The sequence below is a fragment of the Phascolarctos cinereus genome, unplaced genomic scaffold (assembly GCF_003287225.1).
Source record: "Phascolarctos cinereus isolate Bilbo 61053 unplaced genomic scaffold, phaCin_HiC Scaffold_726;HRSCAF=1367, whole genome shotgun sequence".
Taxonomy (NCBI): domain Eukaryota; kingdom Metazoa; phylum Chordata; class Mammalia; order Diprotodontia; family Phascolarctidae; genus Phascolarctos; species Phascolarctos cinereus.
This window is the reverse complement of record NW_027556098.1, coordinates 379,541,470-379,557,792: the sequence shown is the minus strand read 5'-3', so window position 1 is coordinate 379,557,792 and position 16,323 is coordinate 379,541,470. Positions and strand designations below refer to the sequence as shown.

At 39.1% G+C, this 16,323-nt stretch overlaps 1 protein-coding gene across 19 annotated transcripts in view; it reads right to left on the bottom strand.

The window, feature by feature from the left end:
- EIF4G3 (eukaryotic translation initiation factor 4 gamma 3) overlaps nt 1-16,323 on the bottom strand; it is a 366,388-nt gene that overhangs the window by 257,176 nt on the left and 92,889 nt on the right. For 18 of the 19 annotated variants that reach the window (XM_078145637.1, XM_078145635.1, XM_078145636.1 and 15 more), the window contains exon 2: nt 13,458-13,533. The exons of the other annotated variant lie outside the window; for it this stretch is intronic. The gene's annotated coding sequence lies outside the window, so the exon portion shown is untranslated. The remainder of the gene's footprint in view (nt 1-13,457; nt 13,534-16,323) is intronic. 19 annotated transcript variants of the gene reach the window in all.

Here is a 16,323-nt window from a genome sequence, read left to right as displayed (position 1 = left end):
TCCTTGGTGTTCTTAGAATTAGGTCAAAAACCAAGGAAGGTTTTGGTGTTTCACCATTTCATTTTGGTTTAAGATATATACCTTTTCTTATATTAAAGAAGGTCCTTCTATGTTTACGCGTGTGAGTATTGTACTTTTCAAAGGCTTTATCTGAATCTGTTGCAATCATGTGATTTTAAGACTTTATATTTTCAACAGTTCATTATTTTCCCAAAGATAAACCAATATCGCATGCCTTGTATAAAACCTATTTGATCATAGTGAAGAACATTTTAAATATAGTGCTGTAGTCTTTTTGTCAAGATTTTATTTGAAATTTAAATAAAATACTCATTAATGATAGTGGTTCCCCTTTCCTTGTTTTGTTCTCCGATTCAGGCATTGGGACTGTGTCTGGTTCATAAAACAGATTAGTAGAGTGTTTTCTTTCTCAACTCATGAAAATAATTTCTGCAACATAAGCATTAAAAATTCTTCTAAAATCTGACAGAATTCACCTGAAAACCCATCTAGACTGGGCTGTTCTTTACTTTTGGTAATTCCTTTAAAGGTAGTTTGATTTAATTTTCTGAAGCTTGAGATCTCTATTTCAAGTTCTGTTAATTTAGGTACTTTACATTTTGGTAGGTATTCCTACCACAAATTCTCATTTGTGCTGACATGTACATATAGGTTAATAGTAGACAGAAGGTAGTGCAGAGGATGACAGATTGCTGGGCCTGGAATCAGGACGACCTGAGTTCAAATCCAGCTTCAGATACTGTGTGACCCTAGGCAAGTCATTTAACCTGTGTCTTCCTCAGTTTCCTCAACTGTAAAATGGGGAAAATAATATTATTTTCATGCCCACATTCCCCAACTGATGGGCATACCACCTACCTCCGAGGGTTGTGGCAGAAATCAAACGAGATAATATCTGTAAAGCACTTAACATAGTACCTAGCACAACACAGGCACCATTAATTCTTTTTAGTTATTTTCACCTTGCTCATTTTTTATTTTGGCCATTTGAATATTCTCATTTTATTTTAACTCATATTAGTTAAAAGTGTAGTCACTTTGTTAATATGTACAAGTAGGCATGGAAAAGACACATCAGCTGAGGCAAGCTGAAGTCAGCAGAAACAGAAGAATGCAACACGTGATGACTACGACCGTGCTCATGGAATGAAGAACAATAAAGAACATGTAATCACCATCGTCAATCCTGGTCCTCCACAGAGTCAGAGGACTGCCAGGCTTGAGGCAGGCCCTGCCCAGTTTTGCTCACCTTACTTTTTTTCTCTTGCTTTTATATTCTTTGTAATAAAGGATAGCTGGGGGAAGAGTATGCATAAAACGTGAAATAAAGATGATGTAAAAAAAGATATTAATAAAACTGACAAAAAGAAAATAGATATCAAGCAGGGAATGGCCAAACAACTTACGACATCACTAATGTGGTGGCCTCAGAAATGATGCCCATGACAACTATAAAGGAAACAGGAATAATATGGACTGAGGCAAAGCAACATACACAGCTGCCATTGGTAACAAGGCAATCAGAGCTGTACGCTGCTCAAGTTTACTAACCAAACTTGGCCCCACAGATGAGGGGGTACAAGCAGGGAGGGGGGCATAAAAGGGGGACAAGGCCTGCCAGGAATGTCAGACTCAGATGAGGCATTGCTCAGATTTCCTGAACTGGGGGGGGGGTTCCCCCTTCTTAATTCTTTGTTATAAAGGATGACTCTCTGGCAGGGAGGGACAGGAATGGTATTCCCGGAGATTTAAGTGATACAAAAAAAAAAAGATACAGAAATAAAATAAAATAGGAATATAATGATCACCAAAAGCCAGAATGACCTCATCAAGGACACACCACACCAAACTAACTTTCTTTTTTAACAAGGCAATTGCACATGTAGATTAGGGGAGTCCTATAAATACAGCAGACCTCAATTTTAGTAAAGCATTTCATAAAGTCTCTCATCCTATTCTTGCAGAGAAAATGAAGTGACTCATACTGTATGACAGTCCAATCACATGTATCCCACTTCCAGTTCAGCCTTCATAGCCATTAACTAGGGAGGTAATTCCTATGGAGAAAGGGCCAGATATCCCCATCAACAGCCAACCAACTGCCACACGCAGGGTGGCCAGGCCAGCCTAGCTAAGGTAGCTCAAAAGCTCCTGCGGGAGAGAGCAGAGGTATCATGTGCCAGCAAAGTCAAATGACCGCCATCACAATCCTAACCACCAAACCCCCTTCAATCCTGATGGAAACAGCCCAGGATCCTGAACCCAAGAGCCTTGGAACCTCAATGCTTCCAGCCCCGTGCCTTCAGCCATCATCCTGGGAAACACCACCAATGGAGATACATCCTGGGAACTGCTCCTGCAGGTGCTGCAGTTACAGGGAATGAAGACCCAGAAAAGAAAGTTAAAGTCCTTGGCACTGTCAGATGGTAATTTTATCACTGCCACTGCACTCTAAAGACTGTGGGATCCTTCCATTTGACTTACAGCTAAACTTTCCCTATGTGTTGTCTCCCTCATTAAAATGCGAGCTCCTGAAAAGCAGAGATGGCTTACTTTCTACATATATCCCCACGGCTTAGCACAGGGCTTTGCACAAAGCTGAGCACATAATAAATGCTTCATTCATTCATTCATTCATTCATTCACTCATTCATTCACAAATTTGGAAATGATAGAATGTCCAGATCCAAAAAATTCTCCTTAATGATACAATGCAAACTTGAAAGGATGTTACCAGTGGACTTCCCCAAGGATCTGAGCTGGGCCCTGAACTATTCCAAACTTTTTACTTATAATGTAGAAAAAGACAAAGATGGCATCCTCATCTAAATTACAGATGACACAAAGTTGGGAAGGATGGCTAACACAGTGACAAAGTCAGTATCCAAAAAGATCTTGAAAAGCTATCTAACAGGATGAAATCTAAAAGAGATAAAGTCAAAGTCTTACTGTTGGGTACAACAAATAAACTTCCCAAGTACAAGATGAGAGAGTATACTCTGTCTAGAAAGGTCTGGTGGCTTTACTAAATGGAAATCTCAGAAAGTCAACAACGTAACATGTCAGCTGAGAAAACCAAAGTAATCTTGCACTGCATTAAAAGAGGCACCTCCTTCTAGGATTAAGGAAATGATACTGCGTGGTTCCCTAGTCAGCCCACACCTACAATTCTATGCTCAGTTTAGAAGAAAATTAATAAGCGGTGATGTGTCCAGAAGGGAAAAAATCAAGATGGCAACAAAACTGACAACTATGCCATAGGAGGATCCTTTGAAGGAAACAGGATAATTTAGTCTAATGGGAAATCTGAAAGCTTTCTTCAGACATGCAATGGGCTGTCACATGAAAGGAGGAGTAGACTTATTCTGCTTCAGCTCATTGCCAAGAATAACATGGGAAATTGGAAAAGAGGCAAAGTTAATTTTGAGATACTGAAGTGGGCTGCCCCTCTTGGAAGGCATAAGACAAAAATTAGATGACCATCTATCAGGTAGGATGCAAGAAGGAGGAGGGTCTTGTTCAGACATGACTTGGACTGACGGATGACTTTGGACTTAGATGTTCAAATAAACTCAGATTCTCTGAGCACATGAAGGGCTCTTCCCTCAAAAAAGAAATTAAATTAATCAAGTCTGGCTCCTAGGAAGTACAGGATTAAAGTACAGAAGGTACAAACAGACAGACTTAGTCTCAACAAAAGTAAGATATTTCTAAGAAACAAAACTATTTCCCAACAGAAAAAGTCTTATTTTGTGAGCTACTCTATCCCTAGAAATGATCACATATCTTCATAAAGAGTTCTATATCCTATGATTCTATTATGTCAATGTTGGTGATTATACAACAAATGGTTCCATTCCATTGAAGAATGGACAAAATTACTTTTAAAGTCACTCCTAACTTTAATATCCTATGAGTAAGTCTATACTGCACACTTCAATGAAAGAATAATTTTCATGTACTAAATTATTAATGGGAATTTTATTCCTGAGTCCTTTAGCATTGAAAATGAATAGTAACGTATCAATCAACCATAGGCCATTTTTTCATAGGGACACTTCATGAATAAGATTATGGCATTAAACATACTATTTCAATGGATTATTTTACTAAACAAAACATTACTGATTTAAGATTCACACAGACCTAAATTCTCTAAATAATTTATCTCAGGTTAAAAGAAATATTTTAGTGAGAAGCATTTATCTTCTGTATTTGGTCCTGTAGGCCCAAGCAGGTTTATCATAGGCTTATGGGATTTAATGATAGGAGGGACTTTTGAAATTATCTAGTCCAACCCTTTCATTTTATAATTAAAACAACTCTGATGTCATAGTGAAGTGAAAGGACCTGCCCCACAGCCTACAGCGTGAAAAAAGGAGAGCCAGTAAATCCCAAAGAGATCATACAAATGGGGAAAGGACCCACATGTACAAAAATATTCACAGCAGCTCTTTTTGTGGTGGCAAGAAATTGGAAATTGAGAGGATGCCCATCCATTGGGGAATGGCTGAACAAGTTGTGGTATATGAATGTGATGGAATACTATTGTGCTATAAAAAATGATGAGCAGGCTGACTTCAGAAAAACCTGGGAAGACTTATATAGTCTGATGCCGAGTGAAGTGAGCAGAAGCAAGAGAACGTTGTACACAATAACAGCCACGTTGTACAATGACTAATATTGGTAAACTTAACCGTTCCCAGCAATACAAGGATTTAATACATCTCCAAAGGCCTCATGATGGAAAATGCTATCCACATCCAAAGAAAGAACTATGGAATTTGAATGCAAATCAAAGTATACTATTTGCTATTTTTTTTCTCTTCTGTTGAGTTTTGTTTCCTCTTTCTGGTGGTTTCTCCTATTGGTTGTAATTCTTTCTTACAACATCACTAATGTGAAAATTGTTTAATAGGAATGGATATGTATCACCTATATCAGATTGGGCGCCGTCTTGGGGAGAGTGGTAGGGGGGAAGGGGTAGAAAAATTTTAAACTCAAAAGCATATGGAAGTGGTTGTTGATAAATCAAAATAAATTAATAAAAATGTTTTTAAAATTTTTTAAATAAAAATTTTTTTAAAAATTCAAAACTAAAAAGAGAGAGAGAGAGAGAGAGAGAGAGAGAGAGAGAGCGAGAGAGAGAGAGCGAGAGAGCGCGCGAGCGAGCCAGGATGCAAAGCCAGCTTCTTGACTCCCAAGGCCGGTGTTCTTCCCACGATACTATAGTATAACCCAACTGAAGTAAGATTATTCCTGGAAGTGCTTTGAAAACACTAAAGTACTGTACAATTGCTGAGGAAAAAAAATCAAATAATCATTTTAACAACTAATTTTTTAAAGAAACATTTATCAAATGCTTATTGTATATAAGGCACTACACTATGCTGGGTCCTGAGCATATAAAGGTAAGCTGTGAGACAGGCCCTCCGCGGTCATGATCCAGCCGTTAAAGACTCATTCTAATTCAGTTAGCTATCATGAGTGTTAAGACAGGTCATCGTTCAATGATAAAAATATTCTAACGACTAACTTTGTTTAAAAACAATAGGATTATCAAAGTTAATAAGTCATTCATCTAGAGCCATATAGTAAGGAAATTCTAAAGTAGCTCAGAGTGACAAATGCCTTTTTTAAAAAACTTAAAAATAAGGAAGATACCTGAAAACAAATGCAAGACAGACAGACATCAAGAGCCTTAAAGACAATAAAAAAATCTTTGATTCTAAAATTCTTTATGACCTGGATAGAAAGTGTATGGTTCCATGGGAAAAACACAGGCCTTCAAGTCAAAAGACTTGGATTAAGGTCCCATCTTTAACACTAATAAACTGTGTTCCTTTGAACAAGTTACTTCCCCACCTGGGGACTCAGTTTCCATATCTATAAAAAGATGAGGTTGCTGTATTTCAGTCAATTACTACTTTAGGAAATTTATGGGCTCAGCAACAATGAGAAATAGAACAGAAACCCGGGCAGTAAATTGAGGACCTATAGTCTAACCAAAACTTCCTTACTAGAAGTTTACCTATTAAAACAGATATGAGGAAGAAATACTCATCAGTACCAGGCTACAAACACTGTCTTCCCTTAGCTCAAGTCCAACCGTAGGCAAGAAAGACTTTCCCAGTCCTCTTTAATCCTAGCACTTTCCCCCTGTTGATTACCTACAATTTATCATGTATGTACGCACGTATATGTATGTATACACACATGCATACACGTGTGTATCATGTGTACATAGTTGTTTGCACACTGTCTCCCCCATCAGACTGTACGTTCCTTGAGGGCAGGGACTCTTTTTTGCCTTTCTCTGCATGCTCACCACACACAGCACAGTACCTAGTCTAAAATGGCTGCTTAATAAACCAAATACTAACAAACTAATAAAGCACAAGTTGGCTGTGCTTAACACGTTCCTCAATAAAGTCCAACAACCCAAGGAGACAGTTGGGTCTAGAAGAGAGGGCAAATCCCCAAATACCTATGTTTTGTTTGTATCAATTTATACACACACACATATATTTTTTAAATACCATGAAAGAATTTTTGCAAATACATTTTTCACTTGGGTTTCAAATGAAAAAAAAAAAACAGTGAGACACTGGTAGCACATAAGATGTGTAGGGTCTGGAGCCTGGAAGAGAAGGGTTTGAATCAGGCTGTGAAGGTGTGTAGCTTGGGCAATCCATCTAACCTTGTCCAAGCCACACACCTTCACAGGTGTGGGACATGCAGGACAGCCAGTCCAGGTAGGGACCCTGGGAGCACCGAGCCTCACAACATTGGTGTAAGGCTCAGAAGACTGGGATGGAGTGGGGAAGACAGGGAGAAGAAGAAAGGGGAGGAGGAGGACGATGACAAAGAGGAGGATGGAGGTGGGAAAGGTGGGGGACCACAAGATTTTAAAATAACAACAAAATGCCTTTGCACAACTTTTAAGAAATTTTATAATTTCCAGAGCCTGGTTCACAGTCCACTGAATTTAAGTGCACTAAATGTTTTTCATTTGTATTTTTGTTATCATGTTTACTAAGTATCTATCATGTGCCAGATACTGTGCTAGGCACTGGGGGTACAAAGACCAAGCAGCCTTACATTTTCAGAAGGGAGGCAGCCTGTATACACACTAAACGCATACATAACATGTACACAATTCATTCATGGTTGCCTTGGTAAGCAGGGCCCTAGCAGCTGGGGGAGATCAGGAAAGGCTACACATGGAAGGGATTACTTGGAATTTCCTGAGGAAGGAGAGCATTCTAGACATGCAGGACAGCCTATGCAAAGCCCTACAGACAATACATAAGCCTAAGCTGTCTATACTCTACTTAGAGCAACATTTTTCCAGACTGGCTCCCAAAGGCGGAAGTGGGGAAGGAAGATAGTAGGCACTGTATAGGAAATGAAGGGAATAAAGGCCCAGGGCCCTAAGGGCACAAGGTCCACGTGTCTGGAGGCCAGAGGACACAGCTTGGTTGGCATGTCTGTACAGATTGGGTAGAATGACATTTGAAGGGTTTTGAATGCCTGGTGGTAGCATCTGAATATCGCTAGGTAGCATTATCCACCTTGGTTTAAAAGGACAAAACAAAGACAAATGGGTGCAAGTTATAGAGAGCCAGATTTTAGCTAAGTATAAATTGCCTAACAATTACAACGTACTATAAGACCCCAGAGGGCAGGAGCAGTCTTTTTTTCCCCTTTGTAGCTCCTATTCTCAATACTATGGCCTGCACACAGCAGGCAATCACTGCAATGTCTGCTGCTGTGGTTCAATAATTAAACAGACTGCCTTGGGATGCAGTGTCCTTCCATCACTGAAGACTTCCAGTCAAAGCTGGATGGAGATGGTCACTTGTAGAGGCTGGTGTAGATGGGATTCATGCTTCATATTAGAGTTGGACTAGATTAGAGGTCTTAATCTTTTTTTCTTAGGGCAATTTGGTAAAACCTACGACTCCTTAAAATCATGTTTAAATGCATAAAATAGAATTAGTAGGAATAACAAAGAAAACAAATGTTACTGAATTATTAATAAAAGCAAGTTCACATACTCCTGGACTAGATGATATCTGAAGCCCATTGCATCCTTCTAAAACGTTTACTCTTATGATTGTATAAGAAATTAAAATCTTACCTAGGCATGGAACACAAACTCTATAATTCTATGATAACACAGTTTACCTCCATCTTATGATACACATTAGATAGTGGCTGTTGAACTGCAGAGATATAAGAAAATTGGAGGAAATGCGCCCCATTAGTTCTAAAGAAGTATTAATAATCAGCCTTGAAGAAAAAAATTTTTAAGTCCTGGGCAACTTCATCTCCCTGTATGCTAATGGATAAAAAATAATTCTTCCAAAATGCCTTTTGAAGTTAGAACACATGGACTTGTCCTGATGGTCTTTTTCAAACTTAACTTCTCTTTCCTTATTCTTTCCCCTTTCCCATCACCCAATTGTCTACTGTTTAGAAGACCAGCTGCAAAAAAGTGGTGCTTGCCAAATTAAAAGGTTACTTGTTTACAGTATACTGCTTTTTGCTCTGCACTCTCCAAATGAAACAGAATGTGTCTGGATTGCGTCTGGATTAACAAACTTGACATATAGCCATAACTCCTCCTATGTGATCAGATGATACAGTCATAAAATCATACAAAAGGCAGGAGCTTTCTGGAACTTCTAAGTCCAAACCCTTCACTTTATTAAGGAAGAAAAGAAGGGCCCAGAAAAGTAGAACTGACTGTACTGGTCCAAGGTCACAAGGACAGCACCAACCCAGGTCTAGAACTCAGACCTCAAAAGCTCGTAGACTGATCTGCGGTACAGTCTGACTCCAATCTCTCCTCTCTCCAAATCACCCTCCATGCGGCCCCAAAAATGTCATTTCTAAAGCACGGTTCTAACCATGTTACTTTCCTGCTGAATAAACCTGAGTGACCACCTGTAACCTCTAAGATCAAATGCAAGCTCCTCTCACAGATTCATCAACACAAAAAATCAGAAATGTGAGACATGATTCATTTGTTACTACAGTAAAGGCAGGCTGGATAAATAATGTCTGGTAAGAATAAGCAGCTCTACTGCATTTAACACAACTGACCATGCTCTCTGCCTAAATACTCTGGCCCACGGGGGTTTGGTAACGATATTCTCTCCTGGTTCTCCTTTCTTTCTTGCCTGCTCCTTCTCCATCTCCTTTGCTAGCTCATCACTCCTATCAGGGCCCTAAATGGGAGTGCTGCCTGAGGCTCTTTCCTAGGCCATCTTCTCATACCTATTAATGACCTCATTAATTCCCATGGGTTGAAATGCCATCTCCATGCAGATTACTGAGCTTCAGTCACATATCACAAACTGCTTTTTGGACATTTCAAACCAGATGCCCCAAAGGCATCTCGAGCTCAACAAAACAGAACTTATTATCTATTTCCCTAAACCCTCTCCTCTTCTGAAATACCCTAATACTATCAAGGCCACCACTCTCTCAAGTTTGTAACATCATCATGATCATTCACTCTCACTCAACCCCAACCTCATAGCCATCAGTTGCCAAATTTTGCTATTCCTGCATCTATAACATCTCTCCCATGTGACCCCCTTCTCTCTACTAACATCACCAACCACCTTAATTCAAGACCTCATCACCTCTCACCTAGATTATTAAAGGAACTCCTAACTGGTCTCCATCCCTCAAATCTCTCCCCATTCTAGTCCATCTTTGAAACTGCTGCCAAAGTGATTTTCCTTAAGAGCAGATCTGACTATGTTACTATCCTCCTCAATACACTAGAGAGGTTCCCTTATTGATTCGGGGAGAAATACAAACGTCACTGTTTGTTTTCTAAATCCCTTCACGATTCGACCCCAATACTACCTTCTGGAAGCCTATACTCTACAGGCTGGCCTTTCTTCTGTTTCTCACACACAGTACTCCATCTCTACTCTTGCACAAGCCTGGACTGCACGGTCTTATCAACTCCTCATAAAATATCTCTCTTTCTTCAAGACACAATTTTTGTCTTTCCCAAGTCCACCAAATGCTAGAGCCCTCCTTGCCTAACTTGAATTGAATCTTTTTTTTGGGGGGGAGGGAGGCATCATGGCCTGGTGGATAAAGAGCTGGCCTTGGAACCAGGAACATCGGAGTTCAAGTCTCGGACACATACTGTGTTGTATGATCCTGTATTTCCAGCACTCAGCACAGTGCCTAGCATATAGCAGGCACTTAAGCAATGTTTACTGACTGACTACTTCTCAGTACGTCAGGCAACTAAGATAGACTGTAAATTGCAAAGAAGGTGTTGACAAACTGACACAGGTAGGAGTTTGCACATATGGGAGTTCCTACACCAGTGATGTCAAATTCAAATAGAAAATTATCTCTGAGAGCCACATAGTGACTTAGAAAATCACAAATTAATATTACCTATGTTGTACTTTTTTTTATCTCTTTTGTTAAACATTTCCAATTACTTGAAAATTTTGCTATGGACGTTACCATTCTGATACCTCTGCCTATGCTAATAAAATCACAGGTCCATTCGCTACCCCAATTATTTTGTATTCACTGTCTATATACACTTGGTCACGTGGATTTTGTATTCCCCCAATGTAAGCTCCTAACAAGCAGGGCTGGTTTTTGTTGTTCCTGAACTGCCTGTGTCTAGAACAGCACTTTGCACACGGTAATTAATAAATGCATTGTGATTGATTGAATGACCATCCTGGCCTTCTCTCCTGATTGCTAAGTTGCTGACTCATGCTACTATCTCATGAGGCACCCAGGCCACACTCATACCACTCTACCCTCCTCTCCTTCCTTTGCAGACTTCCCCCTCCCCTCCCCAGTGCTCCCTCGTTCCCAAATCCCCTTTCACTATTATCTTCCTCTTGTTAGAACATAAGCTCCTTGTCTTGTTTGCTTGTTTCTGGATTCCAAGAGTTTAGCACAGTACCTAGCATACATTAAGTGCTTAATAAATGTTTTTCTATGTCTCTGTTTACTTCACAGGACTGTTAGGAAGCAAATGCTTTATAAAGTGTAACATGTGCATGATTATATCATACATATTACATACATATTACAGTCTACAAAACATCAGTGCAAAAGCCATTCACCAACAGACTCAAAGGATATGAATACTTTTAAAATGCTTCAAAGCACTACTACTAAAAGAAATGTAAATCAAAACAACCCTGAGGTTTCACCTCTCACACTGCCAGCAAATTGGCAAAGATGACAAAAATGGGAAGAGTCCACGTCAGAGGGGCTGTGCGATGACAGCCACGCCACCGCGCTGGCGGTGGAGCAGTGACTCGGTACAGTCACTCTGGAAAGTAATTTTGGAATTAGGCAAATAAGATGATTATCTAGTGATTCTACTGCTAGCCATACACCCCAAGAAGGACACTGACCAAGAGAAAGGCTCTACATACAACAAAAAAATTACAGCAGCACCTTTTTTTTTTTTAGGAGAAGAGAATTGGAAACAAAGTATTTATAGTCCATTAAATGAGGGAAGAGCTAAACCTTAGGGTACCTGAAGTTAATGGAATATCACTGTGCTGTAAGAAACAATGACTATGATGAATACAGAGAAGCATGTAAAGACTTACATGAACTGATGCAAAAGGGAGGTAATCAGATCCAGGAAAACAAGATATATAATAACAATGATGTCACTGGAAAGAACCACCACCACAAAACAATCAAAAGTAAATGTTGTTAAATTGCAAAGAACAAGACCGGCCCCTAAAAAGGGGTACAGCTAGGATGCCTCCCCAACTCCTGGGGGGGGGGCCCGCCCAAGATGTGGAACACTGCATATGATATGAGATGTTTTCATTGTAGTGATCAGTTTTGCTGATTTTATTTTTCTCTTCTTCCTCTTTTTCTTTTCTTTTCTTTTTTTAGATTCCCTACAATAAAGGATGACGCCCTGCGCAGAGAAGGAGAAAAGATACATAAGGAAAGTGATGAGATGTAAAAACAAAAGATAAGGGGGTCAACTAGGTGGTGCAGTGGATAAGAGTACCGGCCCTGGAGACAGGAGGATCTGAGTTCAAATCCAGTCTTATATCAGACATTTTAGCAGTATTAGCTGTGTGACCTTGGGCAAGTCACTTAACCTGCCTCACCAAAAATAAATAAACAAATATTTAGTTTAAGGAACATGTCTGTATAAACCAGATGAAACATACTCTGAATAAGTAATTTTCCAGTGTCAGTTTAAAAGCCAATGACTGCTGAATATACTTTATAAAAAATAAAGCAATGACTGACTGCATTTAAACCAACTGTGCAGCCTTTGCTTTAAAATCTACGTCCACAGAACTGATTTATTTTCCACATGGGTCGGTAGATGTTTTACATACATTTGCAAAGCTGACACGTTATCTCTGTCAGTGCAGGGATTAAATACAATAAAGTTATCAATAAGAGCCAAATTTGGAAAACATATTAGCTTAGACAAGCCAAGTTTAACTCATATAAAACATTTAAAGCCAAGTTTAAGGCCTATGAAGAATGGAATTTTTAATGGAAATATTCAACAAATCATGTGCAACATAAATTGTACTGCCAGTATAGGTCACTCACAGCATCTGGGAGACCCCTGAATATTCCATTTAAAACTACTCTTTAAATACTAAAAACAGGAAAATTGAAGTATTACAATAATTTAAAATATCTCTTACAGCTTTTAACATTTTCAGGAAAATGTGAAAATAAAACAAGCTTGAAATTCATATGGAACATTGGAAAAATTGTGACTGTATGTTATTCAGAAAAGCAGAAAGCTGCTCATAGGGAGTTTCAGCATCCAATTCCCTTAGGATGATCACAATTGGAAATTTACCCCTTAAATCATCTGAAATTCATTTCTAATCCTACAACATCCTGTAAAAGAACTCAGAAGTCATCAAGTCCAAGCTCGTCATTTTACAGATGAGTACCTGAGGCCAGAGAGATGAGGTCACTTGCCCAAGGTCACAAAACAAGGAAGAGGCCGAGTTGGTATCTGAACCCAGGTCTTGACTCCAAATACAGTGTTCTTTTCCCGTGTTACACTGCCTGCTTCCATTTGCAAATATTATCAAGTCTACATATAGCAAAAATTGACTGGATATCTGCTATATATAAAAAGTATGCTACAGGAAAGTGATCCATCTCTCACTCTTAATTTTTAAGGAAAAGGAAGACTACACACACAAAACGAAGCTGTACTACCCTCAATCTTGATTAGGCCTATGGAAAAAATGAACCTGATCAGCTGAGAACTATCAGTGTGGTTCAGTTTCCACTTTCAGTGGTAAGAATAAACCATAAAACTGACAATCTAGAGCTTCATTAAACACGTTTGGCGTGGCTCGGATGCAAAGCAGAGAGAGCAGCTCGAGCGAGCCCGGCTGCCCTGGCATACTTACAGTGCTGTAAACTGCCGAGACCGTCGGAGTAAAGATCCGATCTTCCAGAGGCTGCTGCACAGGTCCTCTCGGAATTCTAGAACGGTAAGTTAAGGATAACAGAACTCAAACAGATTACGTTCTACAATAAAAGCAAATTACAAAGAGAAAATACTTGGTGCAAACACAGGGCCACCCTCCCTAAAGCGAAGACAGGGCTTCCTTCACTTCAGTAAGCACACTCAACACTGCAGACTTCAGAACAAGAGCCAGCCAATCTTCCCCCAAATCAATCCCTGTGTGAACATTACAAAGGATAAAAAATAAACTGTCCTCCAGGCTTGAAACTGAGCAACAGAACTTCCTACCTCACCTTTCAAGAGAAAATGACCAAGGAAGCCAAGTCAGAGAGGTCAATGTTATTCAGCAGCACCAGAAATGCTCATCAGGTTCTAGCTGCTGTGCTGGGCAGGCAGAAACAACTTTACAACGGTTTCCTAGATAGTTCTTCTTTTCCCATACTACAGTTTTCACCATAACCACCCCTAAAAAAGCTTTTTTTTTTAAAGCCCTTCCCATATGCCCCAAATTTAAAATATTTTTTAATCTCACAGTGAAATTTATCTGAAGACAAAATATAATCATTTTGCTGAGTTTCAGGGCATGGAATTTCAAAGTACTAAACCCTCCTATCCACTAGCATTTTTTCTAAGTTCAATGCATAAATATCAGGGCACTACACATGCACCATCTTAAATGGTATTGCCAAAAAGTTACAACCCCAAAATGAGCTAAAGTATTTCCACTTCATTTCCATTCTACTGACCCTTGCCATACATCAAATCTAGTGTTCTTTATTTATACCAAGACAGGTTGGAACAAAAGACCTGGATTAGAATCCTGGCTCTACCTACTTATTAATATTGTTTCCTTCTCTAGTCCTCAGTTTCTTAATCTGTAAAATGAATAAGGTAGGTAGGCTAAATAACCTATAATTTCCTTTCCAGCTGTAGACCCTGTAATTTTAATTCAAGAACCCAACTTGAAGCCAACTGCTGAAAGTGACAGTGTTTAATAACACCAATTTTAGTCAAATAACCTCAAACAATAGCGGGCTAAAAAATACCATTTGAATTATTATTCTTTATTGCATATAGTGAGAGACATGTTAAACACATTAGTTGGTTTTGCTCTTTTTAATTTTTTGTTACTAGGAATGACTAAGGGTAATGGAGTGAGGCAACCATTATGAACTGAATAATAATGTAAAAACAAAAAGCAACAATAAGAAAATTTAAACCAAGTTCTAGAAGATAAAAAAAAATATAATCCTCTATTTCCAATATCATTAACCATTTTTTCAAAGAATAACATGCATGTTCTGAACTTGTCAAGTTCTTGAAAGAAAACAGTGTTTGTTGTATAATGGAAAAATCCCTGGAGTCAGGTGATCACTCTGCCACTGACTGACTGGGTGATCTTGGGCAACTCCTACAGGTCAGGTCCATTTCTCCAATAGCATAACAAAGGTTTGAACTAAATCCTGCCAAGAGGCCAGAGAGACAGCTCCAACATTCTGTGCAGCTAAGAACAGTAGTAGCCAGTGTTGCTATTATCCTCTCCAGATTTAAGCAGAGGTTCAAAGAGCAACACTTAACTCAAGAGGCCCAATACTCCACATGGAACCAAAACAGAAAATGAAAAGGTTTTCCCATGCCCTACCAAAAAAAATCCTGGTAAAGGAGCAGTTTCTCAACAGTTTATGGCTAATTAATTCTTCAGCAAGTCTTGCTGATTCCTCTAGACTGAAGATTATCTGCAACTGGAACAAAGCTTTCATTGAATCAGGGTTCTGCAATGATCACATGATTAGCAGAAACATGAAGTTGGTCTTTCTTCTGAAATGCTGCTCCTGTTCTCTACAACTAGAGTACAGGTCTTACTACATGAGAATCAAGCCTCCCATCAGTAATCAGTACCTAAAGGGTCTGAGCATCCTGATGTCATACTACAGAGACAGAGAAAGTTCCGGGTTCTTCATGCCCATTTCAAGGATTTCATACTTTATGAAATTAATCATCCACTAGATTTCTCAAAAGACAATCTCAAAGACGACTACTTTCCCAGTAATCCTTTCTCCCAAACCATTACTAGAGGATGTTGATTTCATTTATTTCATTCCATATGAATTATCTAGGAGAAAAATGGTATAACCTGGCAAACTAACAGCTCCTGTGATCCTCTTTGTATACAGAATCATCTCCAAAAGGAACAGTCTTAGGAAAAGAATGGTGAAAAAGGGATTCAGGAGACCTACATCTAATACTGGATCTCTACCTGACCCTGCTTTGCTTTCATCATGTCAATTCCATCTGTACTTCAGTTTCACTATTAGGAAAAACAATAGTATCACAAAGTATTTTGTGGTTATTAAATGAACAGATGAATGGATGAGGTAATTTCCCTTAACTTCCTCACAGGAATGTTAACCAAATTAAATGGATATCACTTAACCCTTAGAAGGGGTCAATGAAAGTGTTGACAATTCAGTACTTTTATTTTTTAAGCTACTTAACTAAATTTATGAGAAGGCCCTCTGGGAATTACAGGCTACAAAAAATATCACAACTTAATCCACTTGGGGTTGTTCCTCACTACAGAGAGGAGTTGAGCAGTAGGTTCAAGAGCACAGAAGTCAGTGGCCAAGCTAGTATTCTACAGTTCACAGACTTAACAACACTTCCAAACTAAGCCCCCTCATTTGACATATGAGGAACTTTAAGCAATTTGCTCACATCCTACAGAAAGTTAAAGGCAGAGCAGGATTAGAATCAAAGTTCTTTACTGTATGTACCTTGCTTGGTCTTCACCTCCGGAAAATGCCCAA